We start from the raw sequence: 19822 nt of genomic DNA on the forward strand, positions 1-19822 counted from the left end.
ACGACCGCGGGTGTATTAATGGTAAATTAAGCGTCGCCTTGCTTCCCCGTGGATGTTAAAGACCCCCTGACGTAGTTTGAAACAAGCAGGCTGTCACATGCCGGCGCCATGGATGCAAATTTGCCACGTTTGCATTATCACAGCATCGCCCGCTGCTGTGATAATGCAGCCCGCGTCTGTGAAACCCGGTGCATCTCTGAGAGCATTGCGCGATAAGAATGGTGCAAATACTAAATGTCATAACTAGTTATTAATTATCAGCTCCTGCATGGGCGCTGACATTGACGATTCAACACTGAAGCAACTCTCTCCCTACACATGCTATGTAGCCCCCCCCTCGCTCTACCTCCGAGGGTCCTGTCCCCCCCCACAACTCACTTCTCTAACCCCGCTGCTAATTGATTTACAAGCTGGCAGTCATCTGACACTTTCCCTTAGCAGGCCAAACAACTGCCTTCATTTCCAGGAGGGTTTCTCACAATTCGTGAGAAAGGAACCAAAATGCCCGGTCACAGTCAACTTGTGTGGCTCCATGTTCTTCGTAGCGCGAGAGATACCCCCCCCCCCCCCCGAGGAGGCAGTCTGACGGCTGCAGTGTCCACTCCACATCCGGTTGGTGCTGCAGACAGAGTTGATCAACGTCCTTGCCTATACACACCTCCCCACTTAGCAACCCATGCACTTAGCTACCTATACATAAATGTACTGACCTACCTACGACACACCTATCTATTTTATTTAATGTTTGCCTCTATTCACCAACCTATCCACTACTGCCCAGCCACACTCGTCCACCCACCAACCTACTTAACCCAGAACGCTGCCTAGCATTTAAGTGCAGTATCTCACCATTGCTGCTGCTGTCAAAGGTTCGGCTCACACGGCAGCAGGCGCTGCCGTGCAGCAAGCGTGAGACCGTTTGGCCCGTCAACCCCCCACACCACGTAACCTGCACCACGTCGCCCCCACACCGCGGAACGCGTCACCTCCACACCGCGTTGCCCCCACACCGCATCGCCCCACACGGCGTAACCTGCACCGCGTCACCCCCAGAGCACGTCACCCACCCCGCCATCCCCACGTGTCACCCACCCCGTGCAGAATTCCTGAGGCTGTTGTCGTTCTGGCTAAAATTGGGGCCAACGTCAGCCGAGACCTGCCCGGGCCTGCCAGAAAGCTGTGCGGCGAACGTCCACTCACCGTCCGCTCACCGCCGCCGCATCACTTCCCCGGCGAGCGCGCTCCCCCACCTCCTCTTACGTAAGGGCCGCCCCCCGCCGATACGGGGACGACGACGTTTTATTAATATTATTTATTTTTGGGCTACCCGATGCGATTCAAAACACGGCAATAAGCGTCGCTGTCGGCGGGCCTCGCTTTTCCACGAAAGTTACGTAAGAGTTCCCCGAGACAAAATGTGCCGCCGCTCGAGTTTCCGAGGCTCAAGGGAACGCAGAGTTAATGGTCACCACGCGATCGTTAAGCCCAAGGGTGAATAACAAAGCATCTTAAAATACTAATCTAGAACAGATCCAGCTCTGTTGTCGTGACGTTGAGTCAAAGTGCCTCCCGGCTCCAGCGAGCAATGGGGTGCTACTCGTCAATGGCAGTGATGGATATTGTACGCGCGCACGTGTGTATGTTGAACTTCTTTCGCACCGTACTTAGCCAACTGCGCTAATCGGAACAACAAACTAAACACAAAAAGCATTTTTAAAGAAATTAGTTTTTCAATCAAGGTGATTTAAAAAAAATGCACAGCTCCAGTGGCTTCCTAATATCAGAAGAGCGTTCCAGACGACCGCAGAAGTGCCACCGGAAAGCGTGCGATGCCATGACCACCTTTTTCTTCGACGGCGAGCAAATTCCCCACATTCCTGACTAGGTTTGAGTGTCTCCCACAAAGCGATGCTCTGAAAAAAATGATTGTCTGAGTGGATCCCCGAGTGCAATTTGAATGCATGACTACGATTCCGAGTTGGTGCTCAGCCAGCAGTGCCATGGTGATGCAAAGGCAGTAAATCACGTTTATTAAACCATCACTCGCCATTAGAGCATTATCATCTCGATTACGGAGGCCCGAGAACCATCTTTCATGAGTGGACACGCTATTTTGCCATCTTGCTCCTTCTGACAGTCCAGATCCCGGAACTCTCTTTCAGAAAGACGATGCTTGGAATGTTTTGCAAACGCACAGGATATACGGGCATACACTGGGGCATGAAGCTTTTATGCTATAAGATTGCAAAAAAAATGACTGGATGCCCCGCATTGCATACAACGCTTTGCCTTCGGATGAGTTCTCACACACGGGATTAATCTCTCCGTGATCCACCAACCGTGGCCAAAAGCACTGGGTAAATCTGGCTCGTGCCGCTGCCCTCGGTGGTCTCAACATGACCAGCTCGAGCCCTTCACACCACTCTCTCCACTCTCCAACCACCACGGACGCCACTTGCTCGTCACCACCACTCAAGGTCATGACTACTCGCGTGCTCGCACGATGTGGAGCGGCGTCCACCTCTCTTCTGATACTCTACTGCCATCGATGTTTATTTTTACCAGGTAAGGGCCCACTGAGTTGTGCAGCTCTTTTTCAGAAGCGACCGGGCTATCACAAATGATAGCTCAACGGAGTGGCTGATCAAGTGGAACTTTATAGCAGCCAAATATTCCAAAGCGCACGTTGATTCTAAATGTGGAGGGGAAAAACAGGAGCACCTGGATAAAAATTCACATGGCCACAGGGAGAGACATGTAAACTCCAAATATACAGGGTTATGGGTTGGGATCTGAACCCACAACCTCCTGTATACCATCTCATCCCTTTAACAGTTGAAATCAAGACTGCCAGAGATGTGGGGCCTTTCTGTCCCATACAAACCTCCCCTTTAGTCCTCTTGTCTATATATGTATGTATCTCTGTCAAAGTCAGAGTGGCCTTGTGTTTTCAAACACTGGGGATCACTCTTGTTGTTCATGAGCCCATGTTGGAACCTGAGTGTTCCTACGGGGGATCCAGGCCCCATCAAATAACAACCACTGTTGACGCTGCCCCCTTCACCACCCCCACACAGAAACACATACACCAGGTGAGACTCACTTTACTCATCGCAGAGAGATGATGAAGATGGGAGTTGAATTGACTCTGTAAAATGTCAGCCTCAACAGGAATTACTCACATGAATTACTTTGCTCTGTGTCTATCGGGATAACTTCATGTTTGTGCTATCCCAGCTGGCAATCTTGTTTTACCAAGCTTCATACAGATGTCGTGACATCACAGGATGTCACTGTGTAGTGCCGGTCCTAGAGAGGCACGGCGTGCGATGTATTGACATCGCGGACACCACTATGGTGTGGGTGTAGTACCAGCCCTAGAGGGGCTCGGACAGCGCTGATGGATAGCGCTGGATGGCACCACGCTCGGCGTGCAGTGCCAGCCCTACAGGATCGGGCGTGCGAGTGGTGGCCATAGGGAAGGGGTTACTGGAGGCTGTGGCACTCTGGTTGACCCCAGAGGACACGTGACTGGTTATGTCTACAAAGGGGCCCAAAGTGGGGGCTCGGGGTGGTCACGTGGTCGGGGTCCAGATCCTGCTCGAGGGTTCTGGAAGGTGGTCGTGGCCAAGGGCGGAGCCGGCCACGCCGCAGAGGATCTAAGCCGGGTCCCCCAGGGGGACCAGCGTTGTTGTTCATCCTGAAGAAACCTTCGTCTACGTCCTACGTCCTACAGAGTCCCAAACACGTGGACCTGGACCCGAGCTGTGGTCCGGTCCGTTGTAGCAGTTACATTGTAATTAGTGTAGGTTGTTATTCTGTTAAGGGGCAGTTACCCCATGTGTTGGAGTTAAATAAATGTGTTGCCTCCAAGAGAAAGTCTGCGACTCAGTTGAACTCACTACACACATCTGCTGGTATGGTGTTACAGCGAGGGAAAAAAGTATTTGATCCCCTGCTGATTTTGTACGTTTTCCCACTGACAAAGAAATGATCAGTCTATAATTTTAATGGTAGGTTTATTTGAACATTGAGAGACAGAATAACAACAACAAAATCCAGAAAAACACATGTCAAAAATGTTATAACTTGATTTGCATTTTAATGAGGGAAATAAGTATTTGACCCCCTCTCGATCAGAAAGATTTCTGGCTCCCAGGTGTCTTATGCAGGTAACGAGCTGAGATTAGGAGCACACTCTTAAATGGAGTGCTCCTAATCTCAGCTTGTTACCTGTATAAAAGACACCTGTTCACAGAAGCAATCAATCAATCAGATTCCAAACTCTCCACCATGGCCAAGACCAAAGAGCTCTCCAAGGATGTCAGGGACAAAATTGCAGACCTGCACAAGGCTGGAATGAGCTACAAGACCATCGCCAAGCAGCTTGGTGAGAAGGTGACAACAGTTGGTGCGATTATTCGCAATTGGAAGAAACACAAAAGAACTGTCAATCTTCCTCGGCCTGGGGCTCCATGCAAGATCTCACCTCGTGGAGTTGCAATGATCATGAGAACGGTGAGGAATCAGCCCATAACTACACGGGAGGATCTTGTCAATGATCTCAAGGCAGCTGGGACCATAGTCACCAAGAAAACAGTTGGTAACACACTACGCCGTGAAGGACTGAAATCCTGCAGCGCCCGCAAGGTCCCCCCTGCTCAAGAAAGCACATATACATGCCCGTCTAAAGTTTGCCAATGAACAACTGAATGATTCAGAGGACAACTGGGTAAAAGTGTTGTGGTCAGATGAGACCAAAATTGAGCTCTTTGGCATCAACTCAACTCACCGTGTTTGGAGGAGGAGGAATGCTGCCTATGACCCCAAGAACACTATCCCCACCGTCAAACATGGAGGTGGAAACAATATGCTTTGGGGGTGTTTTTCTGCTAAGGGGACAGGACAACTTCACCGCATCAAAGGGACGATGGACGGGGCCATGTACCATCATATCTTGGGTGAGAGAACCTCCTTCCCTCAGCCAGGGCATTGAAAATGGGTCGTGAATGGGTATTCAAGCATGACAATGACCCAAAACACATGGCCAAGGCAACAAAGGAGTGGCTCAAGAAGAAGCACATTAAGGTCCTGGAGTGGCCTAGCCAGTCTCCAGACCTTAATCCCATAGAAAATCTGTGGAGGGAGCTGAAGGTTCGAGTTGCCAAACGTCAGCCTCAAAACCTTAATGACTTGGAGAAGATCTGCAAAGAGGAGTGGGACAAAATCCCTCCTGAGATGTGTGCAAACCTGGTGGCCAACTACAAAATACGTCTGACCTCTGTGATTGCCAACAAGGGTTTTGCTACCAAGTACTAAGTCATGTTTTGCAGAGGGGTCAAATACTTATTTCCCTCATTAAAATGCAAATCAATTTATAACATTTTTGACATGCGTTTTTCTGGATTTTGTTGTTGTTATTCTGTCTCTCACTGTTCAAATAAACCTACCATTAAAATTATAGACTGATAATTTCTTTATCAGTGGGCAAACGTACAAAATCAGCAGGGGATCAAATACTTTTTTCCCTCACTGTATACACACATGGCTGGTATGGTGTGTTATACACATGGCTGGTATGGTGCGTCAAGTCAAGTCTTATCGGCACCATGCCCATGTTTACAAAAAGATCCAAGTGTTTACACGCTGATATCCACCCAGATCCATTGTTTTTTAGTTTACCTACACTACCCCCCTCTCCATCCATCACTCGTGACAGAACACAGTTGTTATTTAAAATCCTTTAACTCCACGTCACCCGTGGCGACAAACGCGGGGTTACGGGACACCAAACCTGCATTCCGGCTGCCGGTAACACAAGCAACAAGGTGCAATACAAAGCACGTCGACTAAGGAGAAATTAATCATGGACTTTACGAATTCTCATTCACTGCATGTGTTTAACATCTATATGTAATTGTGAATGTTTACATTATTTTAAAATAATTATTTTAAGAATCGCAAGGAACAGGCAATGAAACTCCTTTTATCTGCAATAAGCTAGGATATATAGCCATGGTAAGTCAACCGTACAGAAGTTGGTTAGGGACCCCATCTGTGTGAACTTAAGTGTTATCTTCTGGAATGCGTGGATTTTCTGTGGGTTAGGTACCCCGGTTTCCTGCTTTGTGTAAAGCGCTCGTTAAAAAGGATTTACTCAAACGCCACAATGCAGGAGCCTCGCGATGTGTGTGAAGACTCAAGATGAGGGCTTCTCTGGATAAAGGGCAGACACACAGTGTGTTACCTGGGCAGACCCAGCGATGTTCGCCTGCTGTCCCAAGAAAACCCCTTAATCCACAATCTTTCATCCACAGTATCACGAGGAAGAGGCAACACCTTTATATGTTAAAAAAATCCACATAACAGGGGACCAATTCACGTGATACTGGTATCACACCTGAGACTTAATGACACATGACTGAAGATGAATTCAGTAATGTTTGTATTTCTCATCAGGCCGCATGGTGTAGAGTGCAGTCTCCAACTCGGATTATTATCCACAATCGACCACTTGGTAAACCACTGTGGTCTGCCTGTCACCTTCAACGGAGGAGGAACAGCAAAACGAAACCAACTCTCTCCTGAAACTCTCAACATTGGCATCTCGCTCATGAACATATTGCTACGTGTAATAGAACTATCCAATGTTTCTCTGACCGCCCTATTTGTGCTATAAAGAAGGTCCACAGCCCGAAACGTCACCCATTATGTATATTTTTCTTTTAACGACCAGTGTTATTGGTGAATGTGCCTGGTTGTTTTACAACTCAAACCACGACACCCTGCAATGCCAAATGTACAACCTCTAAACGTTAGCGGCGAGCACACGGCCCACACACAGTGGGACCCCGCGCCTCCGATTAGCACGGCTTGGCTACGTAACGTGCGAAAGAAGTTCAACGTGCATACATACAACGCGAAAACAGGAAAGTCTGCAAAGGCGGCCACAAAACGTTTCATAAAACGAACTGGCAGCCCCACGACCGCCGCCGCCTCACTCCGAGTTACAAAGCAATAAGACATTGCAGCGGTTCACGTATGGACAGGGCAAAGAGAGAGAATGGTGATTGCATGCCAATCAGCATCATAAACCGGACAACAACAAATTCGCCACTGAAGTGAGTTGGAAATAACGAAGCATTCGTACAGTAATCATAGAAACAAAACCGTAATATTTGTTAAATTAACTTTTTTTTTGAGGGCGTAACTGTATGTCCCTAAAAGATGAATCGTGTAACTGCGAATTGGCGCGATGGAGGGGGGGGGGCGGCGTGGCAAGTGAGGGACGCCTGTATCAAAATATACTGTTGTAATTATATTTTAAAAAGACTTGAAATAAACCAGCGTAAACAGCAGCAGCAGCAGCAGCACTCTGGAGACGAAGGGACAGCAGCAGCAGCAGCAGAGTGCTGGCTCACCACCCCCACGGTGCAGTGTCACCTTTAATAGGTGCTCATTAAAATGTCCCTTCCCACCTCCCCCAGCCTGTAAGTTAATAAGAGGTGTTTGCCTTGGTTAGTGTATGCGTGTGTGCACATCACATAATTAGATCTGTATTAAGGGTCTCGATATTGTGCACAGGTTTCTCCACCTGATGGTGATTTTCGGTGACTCGTGGTGTCTGCTTGCTGCCTAAGCCTCGGAGCAGTACCGCGGCGTTTTGTTAAGGCCGTAACACAGTGGGGAAAGCGGCTTCCCTAAATAAGTGCCCAATGGATAGAATCTGTGGAACAAGGTTATTATGTTGGATGTACTTGGTGGTCACTTACACCACAAAGTTGTTACGGAGCACAATAAGGATATCTGTACTTATTATATTACCCAATATTAGCATCTTGATTCGCCTATTTTATAGCCACCAGTCCATGACCCTCTGAATCTTTCTATATAAAGAAAGACCTTAATCTGTACATCCAGTAACGTCTAGGGTATTTCCCGACAAGGTACAAAGCTGAAATTTGGTACATCGGTAGCTTTTAGGACACAAACAACATAAAAAAATCTGAAAATCTGAGATTTTTAATTTTAAGGATCCCAAATATTGATTTTAAGTGCCCCATAAACATGTCCGTGCGTATCATTCAGAAACCATTCAAAATATAAGATTCCATTTTTTTCGTTTGTTAGAGCATTAAACAGCAAATAAAATTTAAACTAGAACCATTGTTCTATTATTTATTGTTTGAGATATTTCAGATCAAATCGGGTTTGAACAAAAAAATACACATCTTCAAATGTTCACACCTGAACAATACGGAAAGGGTCAAAGACAGGAGCTTCCCTTGACAGAGTATTACATTCATTAATTTTTGTTCTTTATAATAGAACAATTACGGAATCTTTAAATTGAGTGGTTTACTATGGGTACGTCTTTAAATACAAGTTGAATCAAGTCGTCAACAATGTTATTTTGTGGAAAAATACTAATGTTTGGAGTCGTTTTTCGAGTCTGATCGTACATAAAAATTGTAACAAATCATATCAGGTGAATTATTATATTTATTGAAAACTTTTACCCTGGCGAAAAGAGGCTTTATGAACTAGTTTAATAATATTTGTATATTTAATAGAACGCTCCTTACGGCCGGGAGTATCAGAGGATGCAGCTGTGCACTTTTACATCGAGATTGAAAACTCATTTGTTTAAAACTGCTTTTTGTGTTTAGCTTGTTGTCCTTTCCCCGCACCTACAATTAGCGCGGTTGGCTACGGACGGTGCGAAAGAAGTTCAAAATACACACGTACGTACAGAGCATTTTGCAAGCGCCTTACATCATCACAAACATTTTCAAGGGCAGCCCCAGTGGCAGTTGTCCCTGTGCGGCACAAGGCGACTCGGCACCTGACCTCCACGCAGGCCTTAGTCTGCCCGTAGGGGGCGCCGACCGCTGCTGAGTGGGTAACGCCAATTTAGTCATTTTCAACCCACGAGCCACCAAAGCTGAAAATGACCAAAGTATGTTGTGTGTCTGCCGTAAAGTGGATATAATCGCTACGTGACATCACATGTCGCTGTGTACAGGTATGCGCATACAGCACACACAGTGTACACAATTACCTGCTGATGAACTGCAGGGAAAACGAGTCGTCAGGCAAATACAATCCCCTCAGGCCTCAATGAGTCTCTCTCGTGTGGCTAATTAAAGGAAATATAAATTTTGAGCTTTAAATCTTTCAATGCTTATGACTTCAATGTCACAAACAATAAAAAACGATACTACATAATTAAGGTTACACAGGTCTCTATTGGGAAGCGAAAAGGAATCTCTGGATTTTCACCCAGTTAAACGAATATCGCTTGATCGTGGATTACACAGCACTGCTGGATTCAGAGGGCTCAGCAGTTTATTTCCCCTTTCCGCAAACTCTGTAAACTGGGTGAGCATTCAGTAAGCGAGCAAGCAAGAGAGTGAAGAGATGAGCACCGAATAATTGGAGGAGTGCTTGAGTGACAATGGAAGCTCGTGAGCTATGAGTGAGCCAATGAGTTAACGATTTAGCGAGTGGTTAGAGACTGTATAGTAAACCACTGTCGTCTGCGCTCATTCAAGGGCAGAATAGCAATCCCACAAACTCTCTCTTGAAGCCCCTCTCGTGGCTAGCAAACCTCAAACATTGGCATTTAGTTTCTGAACATATGAACATACGCAAGAATACAAAAGTGGTTGTGTTGGGAGTGGAGTGAAGCCAGTGTGTGAGGCGATTAGCAAACGGTTGAGTGAGTGGTTAGGCTGGGAGTTTACCGAGTGAATGATCGAGTAAGTGCTCGCTCGCTCGTGAGTCAGTGTGCCTGCCCAAGGCAGTGGAGAGGCAGAGGCAGCAGCGGCGCCGGCTGATATTTTGGGACAACATCGGCACGTGATGTTCCGCGTGCGTCTCCAGTTACAAAAACAGCTGTTGGGGCTGGGAGGCCCCCATATCCGCTTGGCCCCAGCAGCAGCAACAGCCCCCCCCGCCCTGATAGCCCCTCCCAACAAGCCCCCCCAAACAAGCCCCCCCCCCCAGCAAGCCCCTCCCCCCCAACAGTCCCCCTCCCTCCCCCCGGGGCCAGCTGCAGCAATTACAGGGCACGGGGTGAACAAAACGTCTGGGCTTGTTTGTCCCCTTGACGCGAGCCAAGTTACACGTGACCCGGTGGTGACCGGTGACACGCATCCCAGGGACTGCGAGAGCACGCGGGTGCTTGCGTCCGCGCAGGCGCGCGTCAGCCCAAAGAGTATCTTTGCGCATCCCACGAGTGGAGCACGCGCCGTATACGCACCGCGTGAAAGATGCCCGCGATTTACCAAGGGCTCCAGTGGGCTCCACTGAAGTGTGGTGGCACGGAACGTTTGCCGTTAAAACATCGCCATGGCCAACAGCGGTCGAATCAATATTTGTTCTATACTGGAACATATTCCCGTTTTAACACAAAAACATAAACCTGTGCAATACAAAAGTACAAGCGCACTGTGAGGACTGAATTGGCAGTTGACGTACAAGTTGAAGACGTGTCACCGTTATAATCAATATAACACTTCCCTACAACAGAAAGCGATAAACTGCAGTGCCAGCCTCACACATTTCTGCCATGTGGCAGTGTTTATGATTATCGCGGTAAAACGTGCACTGTACAATTTACGTGGGTACGCAAGCTAGAAATACTACATTCACTGCTAATGCTTGCTTCATATTGGCTTCAACGTCACACTGCACGGGACCAACTGCGACCTTTAGGCGATAGCCACCAAAACCTCCACAGAGCCATTCTTTTGGGGATCGAAAATCGAAACGTGTGCCATTTTATATGAATGTATCCGGAGTTGTAGATATGCGAGTTGTGGAAGAAAGGAAATAAAGTGACAAGTAAAAATAAGATTTGCTACCTCCAAAAATATTCCCTCCCACACAACCTATGCTATGTACAAAATATAAATAAAATTGGCTTGTGGACATCCAGAAAACCCTTCTTTATTATATATATTACCACTCTTTCAATTCCATCTTAGCTGCAGTCACCTTCTGCGCAGACTGAGGATCGGCAATCTGGCTAGACTGGAGACCCCGCTGCTCGTCTGGATTTAAACACCACCACCACCACGGCGCTCGATCTGTGTCGGTGTGCCAGCGCCGCAGCCGGGACGTGCCCACGCGCGGTCAACAGGACACATCTTGAAATGGCGCAGGGCAAAACAACGTCATTATCGTTTTCGGGCAGCCCAGACGTTTTATAGCGGCCGAGGCTGGCTTCCACAGCCACACAGATTCCATTCCTGCAGTGACCCAAAAGACATACGGGGAAATTACCAAAGCGTTGCTGTCTGCTAGAAAGCGGATATTAAAGACCCTGTAAACAATCCTTTTGTAAGTGCCGAGTCACCGACTCAAACGCCCGCGTACATGTTTTTTTATGAGAAACTTGTAAACAAATGTACTAAGTTGTTCTTAATTAACTATGCGGTAATAAAGTAGGGGGACATGACACTAAGTAGTAAAACAGGCATTTAAGTTCAACTGGCTAAATAAGGACACCAATGAATATTTACAAACATTTTAAACACCGTTTAATTATTATAAAGGTTTTTTTTTCCCCATAGCTTACATTCCTGCCAGAAAAGGATATTTTGAGCTGGCTCAGTTACTCAACATCAGGTGAGAGAGCAAGGAAGGGGTTACACAGAAGGAGCCGACTCGAAGAACGGTCACATTTTTACAAGCAAACTGCTTTGTAAAATGTTGTTGAGGATAAACGTCACTTACAACACTACCACAGTAATGCACCCGTTTGACTCCATCTCATAACTCAAACCCAAAACAAGAGGGTTGGGTATTCTGGACCCATGACCCAGGGCATGGACAGCACAAACAAAACATGTCGCCCATCCCCTCGCACCCCCCACCTCCTCCACACATCATCAACAACAACCTTAAGCGTCCTCCACACATTTCCCAAAACACAAAGATCCCCCCCACATAGCCTTCGACAGGCTGATGGGGCAAGTGCTGTTGGCGAGCACCTACGGAGCCCGGCACAGCCCAACGAGGGGAGCCAGCGCCACGCCAGGGCCGCCTTGATATCCCCAGTGGTGGAATTTACACACCGCACCAGGTTTACATTTTAAGGCAACTACTTATCCTGTATACACTGTCCATTTAAAGGAGTTTGAATTCGTGTAATCATGCGTTTGCTCTTTCTCGTCCGCTCGACACTCTGTACACCCTTGTAAAAAGGATGTTCCATCAAGTGCTTTAAGGTAAAATATTTTAACTAAAACACTTAATTTTTGCCTCACAAATGTCACAATGCGAGCACTGTAGGTGGTGTAAATGTCGAACTTAAATTTCCTACTGTCCGTTGCCTCCCCCACGCCGTATCGGTCATGGGGGTTTGCTTGACCATACTTCACCGCAATCGAACTAGAGCCAGTGGGTCCACAGTGCAATGCGCTGACCACCGTGCCAGCACCCCACCGCAGAACTCAACTACCAATTGCTTTTTAAATTTTGCCCAGGAAGGCTTCTTCGCCAAAGAGGCCTCCTTCAACGCTGTACTGGACTATTTGTACTGGCCTGCACACATGTTGTCTCTGGACTGCACATATGCTTTGCAGATGATTGGGATTCTCTTTGGCTGGAGAGGATGTCAGCATGTTTACTGAGCCACTGGACTGAGCCAGTTCCTCTCATGGTGAAGGACCACACAGTTTTGACAAGGGGGATGTTTTGTATTACAGGCTGGTGGCAGCATCAGATCAGAGGTTGTGAAACGCCAGTTGGACCATCACCCCAACCTGTTACACTACAGGAGGGGTCGGCAACCTACGGCTCTGGAGTCGCATGCGGCTCTTTAAGGACTGCTTTGTGACAGTGATTTATTAAGGATCCACCGTCCCATATTCACGTGCATTGTGGCTCTTGAAATATTTAGTTTTTTTACAGAATTAGAAACAAACTGAACTTCTTGTTACTTTGGTTGCCGACTCATGCAGTTGTGCTCCCTCCACCATGCCACAAGGTCACGCGGTCAATATGCCAGCAGAGGTGGCTATGCAAGTGGCCTCAAATCCAGCACAGTGGAGACGCAGGTTGCTAGATCTCACAAATGTAGCAAAACTCCCTCTGCGTAGGTGCCGAGGTACCATCGCCTGGCTCACCAGAAGGTGGTACAGCAAGGGTGCACTAATGTTCATCTGAATGGGATATAGTGTTTCCTCCTCACACATGAGGGTTTTATCCAGGTGCTCTCTCTGGTTTCTTCTCACATGTATAAACAATCACTAATTGGTTTACAGAATCTTAATAAATACTACCTTTTTTGCCCGTCCAAGGACGGGTGTATATTGCAGTAAATCTGAAATATTAAATAGAAAAATTGTTCAGCTCATGATTATTAATGAGGGGGGTTGCCCCATGTGGAGTGACGTCACCCACTCATGAATATTAACGAGGGGAGAGGTGTGGCATGTGGAGTACGCGACCTTCTTGTGCGTTAGTGTAAATTTTCACGCGGGCACGAATATTAATGAATGGGGGGGGGGGGGGGTTCTTTTGCAGTGACGTCACACATGGATGTAGCGTAGATTTCTTTTTCACTGTCACTTTCTGTAAAGAAAGGTCATATTTGAAGCGACTTTGCAAAATAAATTATTGAATTCAGTTCAACCTTCCTCTGCGTTCGTGTAAAAATTCACCCACTCATGAATATTAATGGAGGGTGGGCCTCATGTGGAATGACGTCACGCGCGGGACACACACATTCTTGGCTCATTATATTAGTATATGTGTGTGCCTCCGTGTGTTATGGATTGTGCAGTGTTGCGAGATGCAGTTTGCATGAATGATGCATTGATGCGGTATACAAACACCGATTATTACTATTGCAGCCATTGCCATTTAGTGGCCATATCTTCTCAACCATGACAGCAATCATATTTCCTGCAAGAGTCAACTCATCCCATCGTCTTCATCTTCCTCGTATTCTCTGCAAGGTTGGTAAAGTTAAACGTGACTTAATTTTCACATGAGACTGGCACCATGCCACGACCCTAAATGCCACCCTCCTCAGATGCACAGAGAAGCCAGTGTTTTGGGAGGGGGCAAAAAAAAAGGTGAAAAATTGCGAGCCTCAGCCAGCTGCGCCAACGTCTGCAACTCAAAACCGCAAGCGGGCGTCTGTGCCGGGGCGCTCCACGACTTCGCCCCCTCGTCCTCGGACGCGAACGAGGTTCTGCGTGGCCGTTAAAACGCACTGGGGGCAACCAGCGCTTGAGGGCTTTCATAGTCCCCCCCAAACGTTTCCACCGCACGAATCTGAGCCGCACCGAGCCAGCCCCGGTGTGGCTCGGGAGGCGTCCAGTTGTGTTTCCACTGCAAGGCCCCGAGCGCACGTGGGCGACGCTGTGTTTCACCTACGCCGACTTCTTGCTGTTACAAGGGCTGATGCAGATGCATAGCAACGACTAAAATGTAACATTCAGGTAGTCAAGCCAGATAACCGCCTCAGAAGCAGCAAAGTTGCGTATCGCTGTGACGTCTCCTTCGTATTTGTGGATCGGGCATTGCGTCGTGATATACCGACTGATGGACACGCGTAACGAACGTGTCATTAGAACCGGCCCTGGCCCTGCTTGGGCTGCCCCAGACAGATTCGGCCATCTTGTGAGGCCAGCAGTGCATCAGGGTTTGGCTCCGTGCAGGCCCGGCGCAGCCTCCACTCCAATGTGCCAGCGGTGCAGCCATTTATACCGGAACCGTGAACGATTACCATGATACTTAAATCACAGTACGATATGACAATACGTTTTTAGTTATTTTACTGTTCCCATTTGTGAGTAATGTTAAAATAAATGTTACTATTATTGCTAAATTGTTATCAGGAATGTTTGTTTCATAATGGTACTATAAGTGGAATTGTTATTAAAAGGTTACTGTTACCAAATTACAAATCGGTTAGGTACCGATTTGTAATTAATTTCCACGTAGATTTGAATGTTATTATCTCTTTCTTAATTTAGCATTTTGCTTGCACACTCCGACACATTATCACCGTGCGTCATTTAATAACCATATAAAGTTAACATCAACGGTGTTTGGTGATTGCATAGCTGCTGCATTTCGTTAATAAGTGCTTCAGGGGCACAGAACGAGTCAAATTATATTGTCTTGTACAAAGGTAAACTGTAAATATTAACCCCAAGGGCAATTTGACTGAGTGATTAATCTTCACACAATAATTATCAAACGTCGTAATATTATCCAATTATCATGCTAATTGACTTCAAAAATATCAATGGGTGTGTTTTTGTACATCTTAATAATCATGGATATAACTTTAACACAACTATCCTTCAATAATTATAATCGGGGCTACTGACATGTGGACATTGGCAGCACACCGGTGCAGCATAATATATCAGTCCTCATAAAAGTCTAAAATCTCAAAATTGAATCAGCAAATCTGTTTAACAGTCTTTAATTGACCCCATCGCCAAGTGTTATGCGATTCGAAGGTTTATTCATTTTACTGAGACTTGCTAAAAACGGTCAACATTGACCGTTAATTTGGGTCCGTTGAATCGAGTAACCGTCCCAACAACTCTAGGGTACGAAGAGTCAAATCTCCCTTTGGAACCCAGAGCAAGCCAATCGTCCTGAGGCTGGGTGCTGCGATACGGCAACAGCCTGCGGAGCCTCGTGTTTGGCTGCTCACATAACGTTCGTCTTCCGACTGCTTCGACAACACGAGAACCCACTTTGACCCACCACCACCACCAACTCCGCAAGATTTTCTGACCCGGGTTGCGAATTGCAGGAAATAATTAATTATTGTACAAAAATATCTTTTTCTTTTTATACCGCCCACCGGTGTACCGCCAATACGTTCATGTGTCAATGCAGCAAAAGCACCAGAGTGAAGAATTGAGGCTATGACGGGAAGAGGACCCGCACACACACGCGCCAGTTGTCGCGTACTCCGGTCTCCGCCGCGGGGGCCCATCGGGCCACACGTGCCTCTCGGTGCCGTTCCGAGCTTGCATCTCTCTACGCTCCTTTGCACACCTGGCAGCTTTTGTTCCCTTTTCTTATTCGGCGTCCATGTTTCTGATCCATGTCACAACTGGCCGTACGCACCGATTGAAAACTGTAGTCTTCACATACATGAGCAGATCATCTTTCTCTATCATAAAGGCCCTTCCACCCTGCTAGTTTTCTCTGTATTTCATCGTTTTGATCGGCATTGCTTTAAAAAAGCAAGAATTTTCCGCAATTATACACGAAAACGCAGGGTGGCTGCATTGTGTACGCGTCACAGGCAGTATTACCTGCCAGGGCTACATTTCTGACTATTAATAAGGACAACGGCGAACAATACTTAACTAGGAACACATTTTCCCCCAAAGGCAAAGAGGCATAGCCACCCATCCACTACATCTCCCAGGCTTGCACCATGGCACACCTCCCCAGAGGCAACATATCATACTGTAGATGAGGTGGACTGTGGCATTGCCGGGTAATGATAGATGGCCACAACATAAGCATGTCCTTCATCTAGCAGTAGATAGATGACTTATGATTAAAAAAAGAGGTTTACATTTTTCTAGTTGCAGTGTAAACAGACTTTAGTATAATTCTGCCAATTTCAGCAGTCTCGCTTTTCCCAAGCATCGTTAGAATTCACATCACACAGCGATTTACGGTTGTCTATATTCTATAAAGTCTGATCACATTTTATATTTAAAGAGGCTTTAAGTTGCCAAAATATGTATGAACTGTGGACAGACCAACCACTGTCCTGATGAGAACAACAATAAGTCAACCTCCGATTCTTTCAATAAAACCTTTCGACATGCAAGCACATCTCATCCCAGTCTTGGTGCCACCACGAAGCACAGGCTCACAAGTTACCAAAGTTGGCTGCATCGTAGGAAAAACCCGTATTACTCCAACCACACAATTAGGCTCTTGTGTACACAACACATGCCTGCTCGCCAGAGCTGGAAAGGCCTTAGAATTGGTGGTCGCGTGACATTTACAAGCTTGTGCTTGAGCAATATTTCAAAATCATTTTTGTTACGGCACTTTGTCAATCCAGTACTGAAGAAGGCCTCCACGCCCCACGTGTGCCACGGGGTAGTTTGAATGTACAGCCCTGCGTCACGCCGCTGGGTGGGGGGTTGGCGAAGGGGGGGGAGAGGAGGGACTAAACCAAAACCAGTTCAGACACCGCTCGCTCGCCACTGACGCAAACAGTGGTCGGGAATTAAACTCAGGTCGTCATGTTCATGGCTCTGGACATGAACCATCGTGCATCGGTTCGTCCATCAGCCCTCGTAGGCGCAGGAAAAAATCCGCTTACCCATTGTCCTCTTATCTGGCAGAGTTTACACGGCCTCTGTTAAAGGAGAGTAGCGCACTTTACCAGGGCCAATAAACACAGGGCCATATCGGCACTGAACACCGGAGCCACGTGGGTGACAACACGCATACGCTTTGGTTTTATTTCAGGGCAGCGCTCGCTCTCGTCACCTTGCACTCCCCCCCAAGTGCCTCGCCCTAACAAGCGCTATTGCAACTGAAGAAAACGTCACAACATTCACAGTGACCTCGTGCATGTAGAGTCCACAATTAATCCATCAAAAGTACATCAATAAACACATCTGAGGCTATTTTGGGGACAAACAAATGACCTCATCATGCCATTAAAGGATTGCGGCTTAACATTCCAGTGGCTTTACAATTATATGTCAACCGGTCTTGTCGCCCGTGTCATCTCTACTGCACAATAAGCGACTATCTTTTCCAAAACAGACCGTAGCTAGAGCTGCTTTAGGGGCCATGCGAACATCCTGGAAAGTGACGTCCACTAACTGCCAACTCACTGTGAGTCTGTGAACATGCTCACTAACGTACAGCATACAGGATGCATTAATTCATTCATACGGGATGTACGTTAAAGATATACGAGTGCAACACACGCAATACCGTTTGAGCAATCCTGGGTCAAGTCACTACCAAATGGATGCGTGAACGTAAGCACACATCTAATTGGACCTATCCAACAACTTTTTCCACTGCACAGCCAAGCCACGCCGACTCCATGCCGAGCCAAGCCCGGCACGTTTAAGGCCGTGTGAGATTTATTTTTCCACTGCAGAAACTGAGGCGTGCCATGCCACCAAAGTAACAAGCAATGAACGAGTCCTAGATGCATAATGATGACGAAGTGACGCTGCGTTCGAATTATACTACCGAATGACGCCACACACAATGAACGGGTCATCCCTGCCCCTGGCACTGCTTGTTAGGACAGTGTATCACAGTCCAGTTCTCACTCGGCACGGCAAACAGCCAGTGGAAAACCACCTGTACTCCGAGGGGCCCCTTGCTGGCTCGGCTCAGATACGCCAATGGAAATGGGCGAACGTATTGACTGTACGTATTGATTGTACGTATTGACTGTACGTATTGATTGTACCGAGCTTACTCTCTTCCACCTACGCACTGTGGCCCAGTCGCCAACCCAGGGAGGGCACAGCATCATCAGGCAACAACCCAAGTAAGGTCGCTATGTACAGCTATTGCTTGAAACGAAGAACTCTCAAGACAGCCTGAAGGCCAACGTGCTTTGGAGGAAGGTTTGGTGGACCACGCAAATCTCCCAAATCCACTGGGCTTCATGGTGGCCAGTACTGCAACTGGATTGTGAACCTGTCTGTGTAGAACTTTTAATGATATCCTCCCGCACGCATGAGGTTCAAAATAAGAACATTTATCCTGTAGAAATCCGATGAGCTATGAAGCTCTTTTTCACAGATGTCCAGATGGGGAGGGAGATCAGACATTTAAGGTTTCTCTGGACACTCATTGCTGGAAGTGGCCAAGCATCTCAATAAAGACAGTTGCACATGATGCCACTTTTTGGTATTCCTCCTCTCAATAGCATGTATTTACACTTTACCAACGTCTCTCTTTACAAAACAGTCCGAGTCACACATGCGAACGCACAACCTTAGTGCGTTCGCAAGACCCAATGCAGAAGATCCTGTTGAACTTCCATGAAGCTCATGGTCCACCCTAAATCACATTCACTGCACGAACCATGGCAGTAGATGTGGATGATACCTGATGCACAAATGGAAAATTAAAAACTCTCAGTAGTGGTGTGCGACTGTGCTCATCCAGCACAGACCGTACAACGTATAAAGACTCAATGCCCGATCCACAAATAGGAATGAGCCATCACAGCGATACACAACTCCGCTCCTCCTGACACGTTTGTCTGGCTTGACAACCTGAATGTGAAATTGTAGTTGTTGCTCTGCATCAACATCAGCCATACAAGAGAACAGGAAGACGACTTGAGATCTATAGAAAGTATGTTCTTGCCATATGCATCCCTATTGTGCCGTATCCATATCAGTGCACACCCAGAGAGCATCGCTATTCCTAATCCTCCACAGAGGTAGAGAGCTGTCACACTGTGGAAAACACCAGGAAATCACATTATAGGCCTCTGTTCTATATCCTTTAAGGGCCTATCTATACAACCACTACACTCTCTTCAGCTGTGCAAATGCTTAACGCCGTCTCCCATCTGTCAAATAAGCCGTGGAGTTATAGTGGGCTTAACAAGGTGAAAAATGCGAAGCTAAAATCGTTCAACTTGGAGCGTAAAAAAAAATGATCATGGGAGCTCTGAGGCTTCCAGCCGGGAGGTCGGTGGCGCTGCACAAGCGCTGACACACTGCGGCCTCAGTCACACAACCACACGCGCGACTTTGGATGAGAACAAATATAAATGAACCCCTTTGACTCGTAATGATTTTTTTTACATTTTATA

The 19822-nt window shown here is 47.1% G+C and overlaps 1 protein-coding gene across 1 annotated transcript in view; it reads right to left on the bottom strand.

Moving 5' to 3' along the window:
* Positions 1-19822, bottom strand: part of LOC133354891 (ran-binding protein 9-like) — a 57996-nt gene that overhangs the window by 24282 nt on the left and 13892 nt on the right. The gene's annotated exons all lie outside the window — the stretch shown is intronic.

The sequence above is a fragment of the Lethenteron reissneri genome, chromosome 49, assembly GCF_015708825.2.
Source record: "Lethenteron reissneri isolate LAM-NWPU_2019-01 chromosome 49, ASM1570882v1, whole genome shotgun sequence".
NCBI lineage: Eukaryota > Metazoa > Chordata > Hyperoartia > Petromyzontiformes > Petromyzontidae > Lethenteron > Lethenteron reissneri.